At 41.2% G+C, this 13,305-nt stretch overlaps 1 pseudogene; it reads right to left on the reverse strand.

Annotated features, from left to right (window-relative positions):
• Positions 1 to 899: 899 nt before the first annotated feature.
• Positions 900 to 6,544, reverse strand: LOC141552002 (NF-kappa-B-repressing factor pseudogene; annotated as a pseudogene).
• Positions 6,545 to 13,305: the final 6,761 nt, after the last annotated feature.

The raw sequence follows: 13,305 nt of genomic DNA on the forward strand, positions 1-13,305 counted from the left end.
CATAGTATGCCACAGAGCAACTCTGGAGTCTTTAAAAAAAAAAAAGTTTGAGTCGTAGTCCATTCCAGGAACTCAGTCTTTGAATGAAAGGGCAGCAAGACAGATCTTACCATTTAAACAGTAAAAATAAAAAGCCTCTGACATAGCAGTATCTCCAAGTTTAAAACTAAAGCTCTGGTATTTTAATCACTCGAAATAAACACTAAAGTAATGTCTCTTCTAACTCCAAAATTCTTCAAGTAACAAACCAGTTATATTTCTCAAAACCAGAAATGATGTTAAAGACTTGGCTAAATCTCTTAACCACACAGGAATCCTTTCTACAACATTTGCGTATTTATTACAGCTTCTGTTTAAATATTTTCCATGATGAGGATCTCACAATTTCCCCAAGCAGTACATCCCATTTTTGGATGGCTCTCAGGATCAGTTTCCTCATATAGAATCAATATGAGCCTCCCTGAAACTGCTATCATTACTGGTTCTGAAAAGATATAGTCAATTACCCTTTCAATAGCCTTTTGGAGGCTATAAACCCGTCTTCCCACCCCACCCCCAAAATAAGGAATTTTATTTTCTTTCACTGAAACTATTTCAAAACCACCCTAGGGAAGCCCCAGTTTGTCAGTCTTTTTAAAATGTATCATATGGAATTAAGTGACACTAAGGAAGTGGACAGAGGAGTAATCACTTCCTTTGTCCTGGACACTATTTGTTTTAACATTGATCAAGTTGTATTAGTCTATTAATCAAGATGTTGTGATAGAAGTTTAAAGTTAATTACCACTTTTGTTGTTAGTTTAACAAGTATTGTATCTGTGTGTGATTAACAATGTTACTACTTCACAAAGAAAATGTGAACTGTTATTCTGCTATCCAGTAAAACACTACAAAACAAATTTTTTCATCTTTGCCCCCTTTTATTTAAAAGAGCACTTGTTTCATTAATATTGGTTTTACATTCCAGAAAACATATTACTTCAGAAATACATGAAAAATAAAAGCTGTTAATATGGTACAAAAATTTTCTTTAACATATAGTAAGCTTTTTAAGGGATGAGTCAACTGTCCTTTGAAGCAAAGCACCAAGTATAAGTGTCTTCAGCACTACACAAAGCTGTGTGACACAATTGTGGTTGCCTTGGATGTCCCACAACATCCAAACATTCTGAAAATTACAATGAAAAAATGCTATGACATTCTCTAAGGTGACAAATACAAGTAATTTATAACCTTTCTTTCATCAGTTGGATTTTAAGAATTTAAAAAATTGTCCAATGTCTCCATCAACCAGTTTCATCAAGCAATATTGTCAATGCCCAAAGACCTTAACTTATTTGAAACCTCAATGGACTTAACATACAATAACTCACTCCCATCATCCTGGAAAGCATATGGTAGCAATTATAATCTTAAACACTAAAATGACTTTAAGAAAGTATTATATTGTTTCTCTGGTAAGGATTTTGTATACACACATTATAGACATTTTACTCTAACATTCTAGAATAACTAGTTTCACACAAATTAAAAGAGATAAAATACAAAATGATATGGCATTTTAGGAAATTCCAGAAATCAAAATTATTTTTATTGCAGTTAATACCAGCTTTCTATATTTCACCAAATTCTTTTGCTTTTGGAAAAAAAATGCAAATTTCCTTTCCAATGGCAAGATGAGAACCATATTTTAAATGGCAGCAATTTTTTCCTTTTGGACATGTTTTTATTACAAATTATTAACATATGAAAGAACTAGTAATATAAAGACACAATAACAGTACTATTTTGTCTTCAGGATTATGCTAGTACAATTAAATGAAGCTCTTTAGGTTCCAACTTCTCCTAAGAAAGCATTTCGTGAAATGAGTAAAAGAAAACATTTCAAAATGAGTGTCTCCTGCAACCAGAAAATGCAGCATTTCTTTAATATTACCAAAAAAAATCTAATTAAGCATTCACACAGCAAATATTTTCTGGCCTCAATTTCCTTGAGGCATAAGCAAGTCATAATGTCCAACTCGGCCTTCTCGTTTTCTTTGATCTAGTAAGTCTTCTTTACGCCTTTTTCTACCAACCACCAAATATCTATCATGCCCCATTCCATGAGATTTACTCTTAAGGCCGTATTTCTGAGCAATTTGATGAATCTGCTTTCGTTCATCACTGGTAAACTCTGTTGAGAAAACCAAGTCTGTATGGCTCTCTGAATGGGCATAGTTTTTGATGATTTGGTCAATGTATCTCTTGTAAAGTTTATTTGGTTTCTCCACATCAAGCCCAAGACCTTCTCGTTTATGCTGCTCTTTGACTGAAATTGGCTCACAGATGCCCTCCCCACATTTCCCTAAACCTCCACCCATCCAACCCATTTTTCTCAAAAGCTGATTTCCAATATTGTCCTCTTTGATCTCCTGTTGATAACCATCATCTCCTGAGCGCCCCCGAATTTCACTTCTTGTGATCATATCTTCAAGAGTACCTCTCTTCAGGTTGTTAAAGGCAGTGGGCCTAGTCTTTTTAAGGATTTTGACAACTTCTTCTACAGTCTCATGCTTGACACCCCTCTTTATCCCAACTGCTTCTGTAATTAATTCTTTCTCCAGCATTACCTTACATTTCCATTGAAGGACCGTTAGCTTTTCAAAAACATACTCAACAGTCATTTTGTTGAACTGAGTTGGATCATTTAGTGTGCACACTGGATTTGAGGAATTCCCATAAACTACTCGGTCCCTTAAATCTTTCCTCTTTCCACATTCCTTAGCAGCATAGCTTACTGGTTGAACTTGTGTGGCTGCAATGTTGGATTTCATTTTTTGCAGAACATTCAGTGCCTCATCAGCAGCTGTGTATTTACTTGTTTTTTTGCTTCCATAACCTTCAGCTAAGCACTGGCCTTCCAAAAACACTTGACAGCGCCATGAATTATTTGGCATGATATCATATTTGTATTCAATTGACATTCTGTTGAAGGAAGCAGACTTATTAAGGACACCAATGGAATCACTTGCATTTTCTATGAGGACAAAATTATTCCAGCGTTTGGAATGGGAAAAAGCAGAATTGGAGTTTAATTGCCCAAATTCATTCCTGATGGAGAGAAAGTCTTCTGGGACCCTCAGGGCTGGAGGAAAATCATAGGAAGACAAGCCAGCTGGAAATACCACTAAGTCATCATGATAAGTGTGTTTGAATTTCCTTTTAACAATCCTAACTTCAACAGGTTTTTGCAAAAGTTTTACAACCTGCTCCGTAGCTCGATCCCTAGATCCATTCTTGCTGCCAGCGTAACCTGTAGTCAAATAGACACTCTGGCATCTAACTTCACAGGCATAGCCATCGGTCAGGAATTTCTTACTTCTGGGGATGTCAGAGGGAGCAATTTCTTTTAAAGAAGCGTATATATACTCGGGATTGGTCTTACAGGCCTGGAAGCAACGAGATAATATAAAGGTATAGCTACTTTTCTCAGATCTATGAGACATCTCTCTCTTGGGAAGGTTTCTCTGGACAGCTCCACAAAGTCTTTCAATAAAACTTTGCTTTGTGGCTAGAATTAAATGTGGAAATGTTGCTGCAGAGGAAGATTCAGCAACGGACTGAGCATATGAGCTATTGGAGGTAGGGTCCCCACAGTTTGAGAATGTTCTGCTTGTTGTAGGTTTCCTCTCTATAAAAGAAAATCGAGTTTGAGAAAACAGAGTCTTTCCAAACCGGGCACGGAATCTGTCCCGCACATAACTTTTCAGACTGTCTACTGGCCATTTGATAGAGTCAACTTGTGGATCTCCCCACTCATTTCCCGAGTCTGTGGGATCTTTCTTTCTCTCCTCTTCCTTACTACTAGCAACAAAATGTACAGGCTCAAAGCGAGGCCTCACCAGGAATCTAGGGGCTGCTTTCTTTTTGGGAGGGCTCGGGGCAGCGTGTGGAGAGAGGGGCCGCTTCTGAACTTTAGGGGGGCTGGGGCACCACCAATTTGAAGGAAGGCATCTCCCCGATTTGGATGCCTTCCGCCATCTGGAGGATTTTCTCCATCAACTGTGGGCCATACTTACAGCCCAGGAAGATGTGGTTCGTCCAGGCGGTGGAGAGGGAAAGCAGCTTTTCGATCGCCCCAGGGCCGGTGTAGCTGTGCAGGTGCCGGCAGATGAATTCGCGCCTCAGCCCCCACTGCCGGTCGCTCTCGTGGCTGTAGCGCCATTGAGCCAAAGTCTCCTCGAGCTTCTGCTCCGGGTCCGGCTCGGGCTCCGGCTCGGGTTCTGGCTCGGGTTCGAGTTCTGGCAGCGGTGGGGAAGGAGATGGAGGCAGCGGCGGCGGCGGGGAGGGGATTGGCGGCGGCTGCAGCGGTAGCGGCGGAGGCAGCGGCGGAGGCGTTGGCGGAGACAGGAAGTCATCCCCCAGTAACAGGCGCTCGCCCGCCATCATCGCCTCCTTCTCCGCCCCAGGGAGGAGCTGCACAGGGCCGCCCCCACGGCTGGTCAGATGGTCAGACGTGGCGTGGGGCGGTCTGCTGGCCGGGGGCGGGGCCTGGCCAGACCCACCTCCTTCCCTCGACAAACTGTTAAGTCACCCTGGGCCTGCTTCCATCTTGGGTCCGGCCAGCGCTGCACCACTGCTCCGGGCTGGACAGACACAGCCGAGGGGAAGCGGGCCGCGCCTGGGGGGCATGGCCCAGCCCCGCTGCAGCTGCCCACGCCACGCCACGCCAGAGCCGGGGAGCGAACCGCGTCAGCACGGCGGCGGCGGCGGCGTATCGTTCGGGTAGATCAGGGTCCAAAAAGGGGTCCGCTACTGCTGCGTCTGCTGCTGCTGTGGTCACTCCAGAGCCAGAGAGCCTGCCCCCGCCCATCTCCTGGGGAGGGGGAAGCAGCCCACAGCCCAATAGCCGCCCTACCCCTGCTGCGGACCTCCCCCAGGCTGCGGACCTCCCCCAGGCTGCGGACCTCCCCCCAGGCTGCGGACCTCCCCCCAGGCTGCGGGACTCCAGCAGCCACCTCCTGGGATGGGAAAAGGGTGGGGGGTGGGATCAGGAGAGGAGATGGCAGTGGGAGGTGGGGCTCAGCAAGGGGAACGGATGGAGGCTGCACTGGGGATAAAGATGGGCTGGGGGAGGGGATCTAAGTGGTCAGCCCCCACTCCCTCCAGTCCTGGGGCCTCAAAAAGTACATCCAAGGCGTGTATCCCTTCCCAAAGACCCCCTGGAAATCCTCCATCACTTGGCATGGGTCCCCCAAACACTCTGCAGGCGTTTCCTTGTGGCTCAACCCCTAGCACTGGCAGAAAAAAAAACTTTCCCTCCAAGCAACTGCCCTTCCTGGGAAAAAGCCACCCACCTTAGGCTCACTGTCCCTCAGCAGAGCACTGCCCACGCCTGCCTGGCCCCAGACTCGGCCAGGAAAGTCCACCTTCGGCTGGCTGTGCCCCAGCCCTCTCGGCCTCTCCGCAGCCTCCCACCTCCCAAAGGCGGGAGGCGCCGGACCAACACCTAATGAAATCCACAAGCCCCGGGGCCTCTTTTGGAGACTTCCCAATCACTTTCGCCTTTCTCATGCACAAGGGCTCTATTGAAATGGCCCTTTCTGGCCTGGCTGGAGGAGCTCTAAGTGCAATGAAACCTTTGGGGGACGAGCTCTAAGCAAGCACAAGAGATGCAGGAGAGGGGCGCTCCAAGGCTGAAATCATTGGGCTGAGAACCTGAAGCCCCGGGTTCAAATCCTCGCTGTTATTTCCTGGCTGGGGATGAGGCACTTCACCATCTAACTAGCCTTCATCTGGATGGAAGGAGAAGACTACATCATCTCCAAATCCATTTCACTTCTAAATCTATGGTTTTACAAGCTAGATTAGGAAGCTGGATGTCAATTAGTAGTCTCTGTAACTTAGAAGAGTCACCATTCTTGGAGAGTCAAGGCAAACAGCCAATTCACATTTTCAAATGGAAAAAAAAAAAAAAAAAACTATGCCTGGAAGATATCAAAACCATTCCTTCAGAAGTCAGGCTATAACTAGTCTTACTAGATGCAGGCACTCAGTAAGAGTTATGGACAGACACGTGGGCTACAGTGCTGTAGTTTGGACACTGAAGGTGGGGGAAGGGTGGAGTGGGGCTGTGGGGCAAACATGATCAATTTCCTGTGGCTAGAGAAGTGTTCAACATTCCAGGTTGAAAGACATTCTGCCCCATTTCAGCAGCATCAAAGGGTGTAATTTAATCACTACTACTACTAAGTATTGTAAATTTAGGAGAGAGCATGAGTGATCTTATTCCCTCCTACCAAGATACCCTTTTCCATTCTAGCCAAAATATTCTCCAATCTGTCCCTTATTGTTTCTCATTTCAGAAATGGGCTGACTTATCATCAACAGTCAAATGCTGAAACTGAAAGAATATTTCCTTGCTAAATACCAGACACCTAAAAAATCAGACTTTAGACACACACTTCCATTACCTGACACCACAAATTGTCATTATTCTTAAACAAGGGCACACAATGCCCGCCCACTCTTAGTCTCCAAGGCTCAAATAAAGCAATATCCCTGGGAGCAATTGGTATCTTTAAAAATCCCAAACTAAAACATGATCCAACATAGCAGACAAACTCAGGGAAAGATAAAAGTCAAACACCATCCTCAAATCTCATCTAATGAGATTTGAGGAAGTTGGCATCCCAACTTGTGTGCTGACACATAAAAGCTTTCATTAAGGGAGTATTTGAGGTCTAAAGAGCACCAAGGTGCCATATAAAGCCTGACTATTAGCCTAGAGCCACTGTGTTCAAAGAAGCCCCCCTGGAAAGAGGGAAGGAAGGAAAAATGGGAATGATACTTTTGCAAGACTTCAGCAACCCAAATCAATCAACATGCATATATTAAGCACTCTGTGCCCTGCACTGCCATAAGTACTAAGAATACAAAGAAGAAAAGAAAAGAAAAAAAAAAAGAAAGGTTCTGGTTAAAGAATTATAATGTAGCCCCAAGAGACAACTTGTTGGCATTAGGAATAAATAATGTGAGCTCCTTAAAGTGATGAATATCTCTTCTCCATCAAGAGTGCTCAACCCAGAAAATTCTCTTATCTTTTTTCTTTTTTTCACTCTCCCCCTCTCTTCCTGTTTTCCTTCTCTCTCTCTTCCTCCTCCTGTTTCTGTCTCTCCCAAGTCTGTCTCCATTTTTCCTCCCCTTTCCTATCTCCACCTCTCCTCTACCACTTCTCCCTCACTTCCCTCCCCCCTCCTTCTCTCTCTCTCTCTCTCTCTCTCTCTCTCTCTCTCTCTCACTCACACACACACACACACACACACACACACACACACACACACACACCCCATCCTGCTCTTAAAACTACAAGCTCCTCAAGTTGTCTCCCCCTTTGCCCTCCCAACGTTTCTCTGAGTCCCTTGTTCAACTGCCTTCAGCCCCTCCTTTCTCCCAAGTAAAAGGAAACAAAGTCCCAGGTAGATTTCAGCTTCTAAAACACATATTTTCCTGCTCCACACTTTCCCTGAGAGCCTAAAGGCTCAGTGCAGTCATAGATTAGAGGAAAGGAAAACCCTCCAAGGTCTTGGCAAAATGCCTGCGTGGGTTACTGGAGTTTGTCTCTGGGCTTTGGTTCAATACTGCAGAGATCGACTTGGACAAGCTCACTGTATTACTACTGTTGTTCTGGACACCATGCTTCCCTGAAAATAGCCTGAGATCCATTTAGCACTGCTGATTCCTATTAAGTTGTAACCAAATAAAACCTCCCGAGTCTCTCTTGCATGAGAACCAAGTTTCCTCCATCCTATACTTACATTTTTGATTTTTTTTAAACCTTAGCCTGTAATTTCAGCCTGTCAAATATTTTTGGATCCTTATTCTTATTTTTCACTCTTTGCTTTATAGTATCCAAAAAACCTGGTTAGTATACTGTAATGTTCTGTTGTCTCCAGAAACTGACAAAGGTATAACAGTATACCTTCTATATGCTTATCAAAAACATTGACAAAAATGTTAAATTAGACAGTTGGTCAAGTTCAGAATCTTTCATTAAACTTCACCAGAAATAATTCCCTCCAGATTAATATTAATTAGGAGTCTTTGCATGAGGTCATTCAACTAACTAAAAATCCATTTCTCTATATGCCCGAAGGAATACCATGGGACATTATGGCAAATGGTTTACTAAAATACAGATAATTTATGTGGTCCAAAACATTTCCTTGATCTGATAACCCTAGCAAAACAGAAAATGAAGTTAATTTTTTATACCTATTTTTAGAAAAGTTGTGATAACTCCTACTTCATCCAATTCCACAAACAAGTAAGTACTTTCTATGGTCAGAACACTGTGCTAGCTCTAGAGGGACAGAGATGATTAAGATACTGTCTCAGTTCCTCATGAACTGACAGTCCAGTACAAGAGATAAGATCCATACATAAATACATGTAATACAAAAAGAAATATGAACTGGCGGGGATTAAACTGGGTTACTTTTCTCAAAAGCACCTATGTTCATTACTAACACTAACTTACTTTTCCTTTCTAAGTGCTCACATGGAGTATTAAAGTACTCCATTCTAAAATCATGCTACACTCACTGATATAGTTTCTAGGATCGTTCTACGAAAACCAAGATACCAGCCAACCTTCAGGCATCTACTCTTTTCTCCTCCAATTTCTCAATTACCAATGATGATTCATCAATTATATCCACAGCTCCTTTCATCTGAGAATGTAGGTATTCTGTCTCACTATTTTATAGACAAAATTTTTGTTAAGTATATTTATTCCAGTGCCTTAGATTTAAAGACTGTTCTTTTTGATGATAGAGAAAAGAGAAGCAAATTAAGCATCTAGTACTTTTGCTTTCACTAAATGGCTTCTTATTCAAGCAAGGATTTCAGAGCCTTTTTGTAATAACCTATATAAAAGCTGTTTTGAATTCATTGAAACATTTTTCACAAGCTCCATTCTGAGAGAGTTAGTCTTCCTAAAACTACTTTTACTGGGTCTATCCTACTCTCAAATTTTTCAAACCATCAATCATATTCTACATATGTTCTTTTAATATTGAACTATGTAAAGAGTTACTTGTATGTCCATATCAGTCTCTTTACCCGTTTCTCCATCTTTTTCATTAGGTGCACATGACAATATGTTCCCTGATTTTAATTTTTGAAACTAATTTGTTTGCCTTAAACCATTCCCCATCCCCAAACTTAGCCCCACCATGGGATCACAGAATAACAGGACTGAAGAACCTACTGTGGCCCCAACCTACAGATCTACTTGATCAAAAATTCTCTCTAAAATATCTCCAAGTAGCCATTTCAACTGCCTTTCAAGTCCTTTAATGAATAGGAGCCTAATGGTTTCCAAGTCTGGTCATCCAACTTTTGGATATTTTCAAGGATTAGGACATTTTTCTTCACATTAAGCCAAAAGTTTCCTCCTTTGCTCGAATCCCACCAATTGCTCTTTCTTCAGCCCTCTATGCCAAGTAAAATAAATCCAATTCCTCTTTCATATGACAGTCTTCCAAATACTTGAAACCAGGTGAATGAATGTTATGCCAAAAAAGTTACAATTCTTTTAATGCACTCTTAATCTAGCCTAGACCAGGAGCAAGACCTCTTGCCAGCTGACCTCCCAGATTTTCTCACCACCAAGTCCCAGACACACATCTCTTGCCATATGACTTTTTACTCCTGCCCCTTGCCACTATACCAGTCCTGAGTCTAGAGACTCCTATCTTTCCTTCTCTTGCTGTGTCTCACCCTTCAAACACAACCTATTTAAAAGTCTCTTGGCTATCTCTCCAATCCTCCCTCTTTTCCCCAGGTTGTCACTTTCCTATCTCCCCCTCCCCAAATATCATATTCTGCTCTTTCTTTCTGATGTGCCCTATGGAACTCAAGTTTTATTTTCAAGTAGTTATTTATATTAGACATCTTTGATATTAATAAAATCACAAACTTATCCAGCAGCAGAAACTGCATCCCCAGCTAGTCAGTCCAAAAGCATCTAAGTTCTTACTTGCCAGGTACAGTGCTAGGTGTTGAGAATACAAAAACAAAAGGAAAACTCTCACAAAATTTATAATCTATGCAAGGGAATCATGTCTGTAGATTGGCATATATAAAATAGATACAAGGTCATTTGGGGGTGTACATTAATATCTAGCTTCATGCAGGAAAAACAACAAGAAAACTGGGGATACTAAAAGGTAGAGGTGAAGTGGGAGGACATTGCAGTCATAGGGACAGCGTAGGTGAAGGCACAGAGATGGGAGATGGAATTCCATTTATGAGGTACAGTGTTAAGAAGGCTAATTTGACTGGACCACAGGGTATGTGAAAGGAAATAATATATAAAAAGATATGTTGGGGGCAGGTTGTGAAAGACATACAGGAGTTTTTACTTGTCCTAAAACAGTTAATAGGGAGCTACTAAAATCCACAGGGAATAGAATAACAGAATCCAATCTGAAAAAAAAAAATCACTTGATTGATGTTTATTTTGCTTGACTATGCTTATTGGTTATAAGGAAAAGTTTGTTGCATTGTGATGGTTGTCATTACTTTTTGGAAAGTGGAGAATTTATGGGGAGAGGGCAGATAGTCATAGCTAAGACGAAAAAAATTACAAGCTTATCAAAAAAAATTTTTTTAATATACAGAACAGGAAAAGTTTCAGGAGAAAACAGAGAAGATAAATGAAATTAATGTGCTAAATTTATTATTTAGTATGCTTTAAAAAAAAAAGAATCAGTTGTATTATGAAATTCAAGGTGTTCACTCAATCTTCTTTTTCTGTTCTCTGTATGGCGAAATGCCCAATTTTGGGGTGGGTGTATGTATGTCGAATTCAGAATAACAAAATAAATCTCTTATCTTGAATTTGCATTTTTGTAATATGGAAATAGGTCTAGGGCAAATTATCAAATAAAGGATATATGTCCCAAAACAGTAATAATAAAATCACTTTGACTTATGTGTGGAAGATGAAGTAACAAAAGAGATGTGAGACAAAAAGACTAATTAGAAGGCTATTTTAGTAGTCCAAGTGAGAGGTAATTAAGGTCTGAAATAAGGTAAAGGCTGTGCAAGTGAAAAGAAAGGGAGTACAGCAGAAAAGTCCCAGGTGCCAGCCACCCCCCCACCCCTCAACCTTTTCAGCTTCCTTGGGGAACAATCTTCTTGAATTGGAATGCTAGTTCCCCCCAGGGGCCAGCGCTCTTTTTTTTTTTTTTTTTTTTTTTTTGGTTTGCTTCCCCCAGATCCGGCCCTTGGAACAAACACTGGTTCCTCTTCCCTACCCCTCTTTCCCAAATCAAATCCCAGTTACTACAATCAACACCAATTGACATGTTAATGTCTCTTCCCAGCTCTCCACCTCAGGCCACACGACAGCTTTGGAATTCCTCTCTCCCATCTCACCTCCCCTCAACTTATTCTCAGCTTCCTTCCCCAAAAACCCAGCTTTTCCAAGACTTCACTCTGGACTCCCCAAGCCCCTTGTCACTACTCTGACCTTCCTAAAGGCCACCCCTACGTTATTCACAGAATCCACCTTCTCTGCTCCCATCTGAATGCTGCTTTATTACAACCTCCCCAGTATCATCTCTCCACCCACCCCTAGTCTCTCTCCTCCGTTACAGGAGGAGAGCAAGACCCCTGATTACAAATGTTTTCTCCCTAATGATACATCATCATTCCTGGTCTTTGCTCTTTGCTCCACTTTCAAATGAAAGAATGGCTCTTCTTGCCATCCCAACTCCTCACTTCTGAGTCTGCTGCTTTTATAATCCCTTTTCTCATCTACAATCCAGATGGGAAAAGCTGGAGTACACAGGGTAGCAGAACCTGGACTTAAGGGTCCTCCAGTGTGGTTCCAAAATCAAAGCTCATCCTCACCTTCTTTGCTAACACTCCATAACATCCTAACACACACAATGAAGTGTCTGTTCATGCAACAATTTGGAAAATGACTGAATCTTACAAAAAGAGGTTTTTATACCCATGTATCCTCATCCCTGGATTCAAGGATGCATCGTGGTATAGATTCATCATGAGACATTGGGATATCTCATATCATAAAGATTTGTTTAATGACAGGTAAGGGGAGCAGTGCTGATATAATAAAACTTCTCTGAAAACTAAAAAATGACCTTTCCTAAGACTTCTGGAACAAAAAATTCCCTCAGCCTCATCTGATCCCAGGTAAAATTTTAAAAAGTTTAAGAACAATTTTGCATATTATAGGGGGTAGGGACTGGTTCTGTGATTTCATTGATATAATGAAACTCCCCCTACTAACGTAGATTAGTCTCTTCTGAAAAATTTAGTCTTAGGGACTTAGAGTACTGAGAGGTTAAGTGATTTGCCCAGATCACACAACCAAGAAGAGTCACAGGCATTAACTTGCCGAGCTTCAAGATCCCTCTCTACCCATTAAGTTGTGGGTATTTGAACTTCCCATCATTCAAAAGATATGATGAAAAGCCTGTGGTCTAACAAGTCTTCCTGTTCAAAGAAGGATAAACATAACACTGGACAATAAGAAGGAGAAAAAACATTATTGCCTTTGCTGTGAAGTCTCTGAGGTTTCCAGTTCTCTAGTATCTACCTCAAGCTATATGAACAGTGGGATGTTCTAGTCAAAGCACTCTAGTAGGTGGATGAATGTCCTTCCCTTAAAAGATAAGTTACTATTCAATATGATAAATATTGAAATGTTTAAAGGGATTGAACATGTATAACCTATAATCAGATTGTTTACTAACTTGAGGAGTAGGGAGGTGAGGGAAGGAGACAGAAAAAATTTGGAACACAAAATCTTATAAAAATAATTGTTGAAAAAACTATCTTTACATGTATTTGGAAAAATGAAATACCACTGAGAAAAAAAAAAAAGAGATTGCAGTTCTAGCATAAACACCTTTACTGTGAATCAAAACAATGCTTTAAGGAACAAATAATACACACCTATAATGTCAAGTAAAAAAGTTCCATCATTACAGATTAAGGCAAGGTGCATATATTTTCGGATTAACATCCATAATTATCAAACATTAGAATTGATTAATACGAAAACCATTTAGAATATACATATAAATACATGCAAATCTTTTTGTACAATTAAGTTCCAAGTCTTTCTAAAAACTTTCAACTCTTTCCTCTAATTTTCCAAACTTACCCTACTCACATCCTTTTCATAACACATTCTAAAATAAACACCAAAGAATAAAATAATAATCACAAAATAAAATAATAGTATTGTAAAATCATATTTAGAAAATAATTGGGGGAAGGAGA

This window comes from Sminthopsis crassicaudata, chromosome 1, assembly GCF_048593235.1.
Source record: "Sminthopsis crassicaudata isolate SCR6 chromosome 1, ASM4859323v1, whole genome shotgun sequence".
Lineage (NCBI taxonomy): Eukaryota > Metazoa > Chordata > Mammalia > Dasyuromorphia > Dasyuridae > Sminthopsis > Sminthopsis crassicaudata.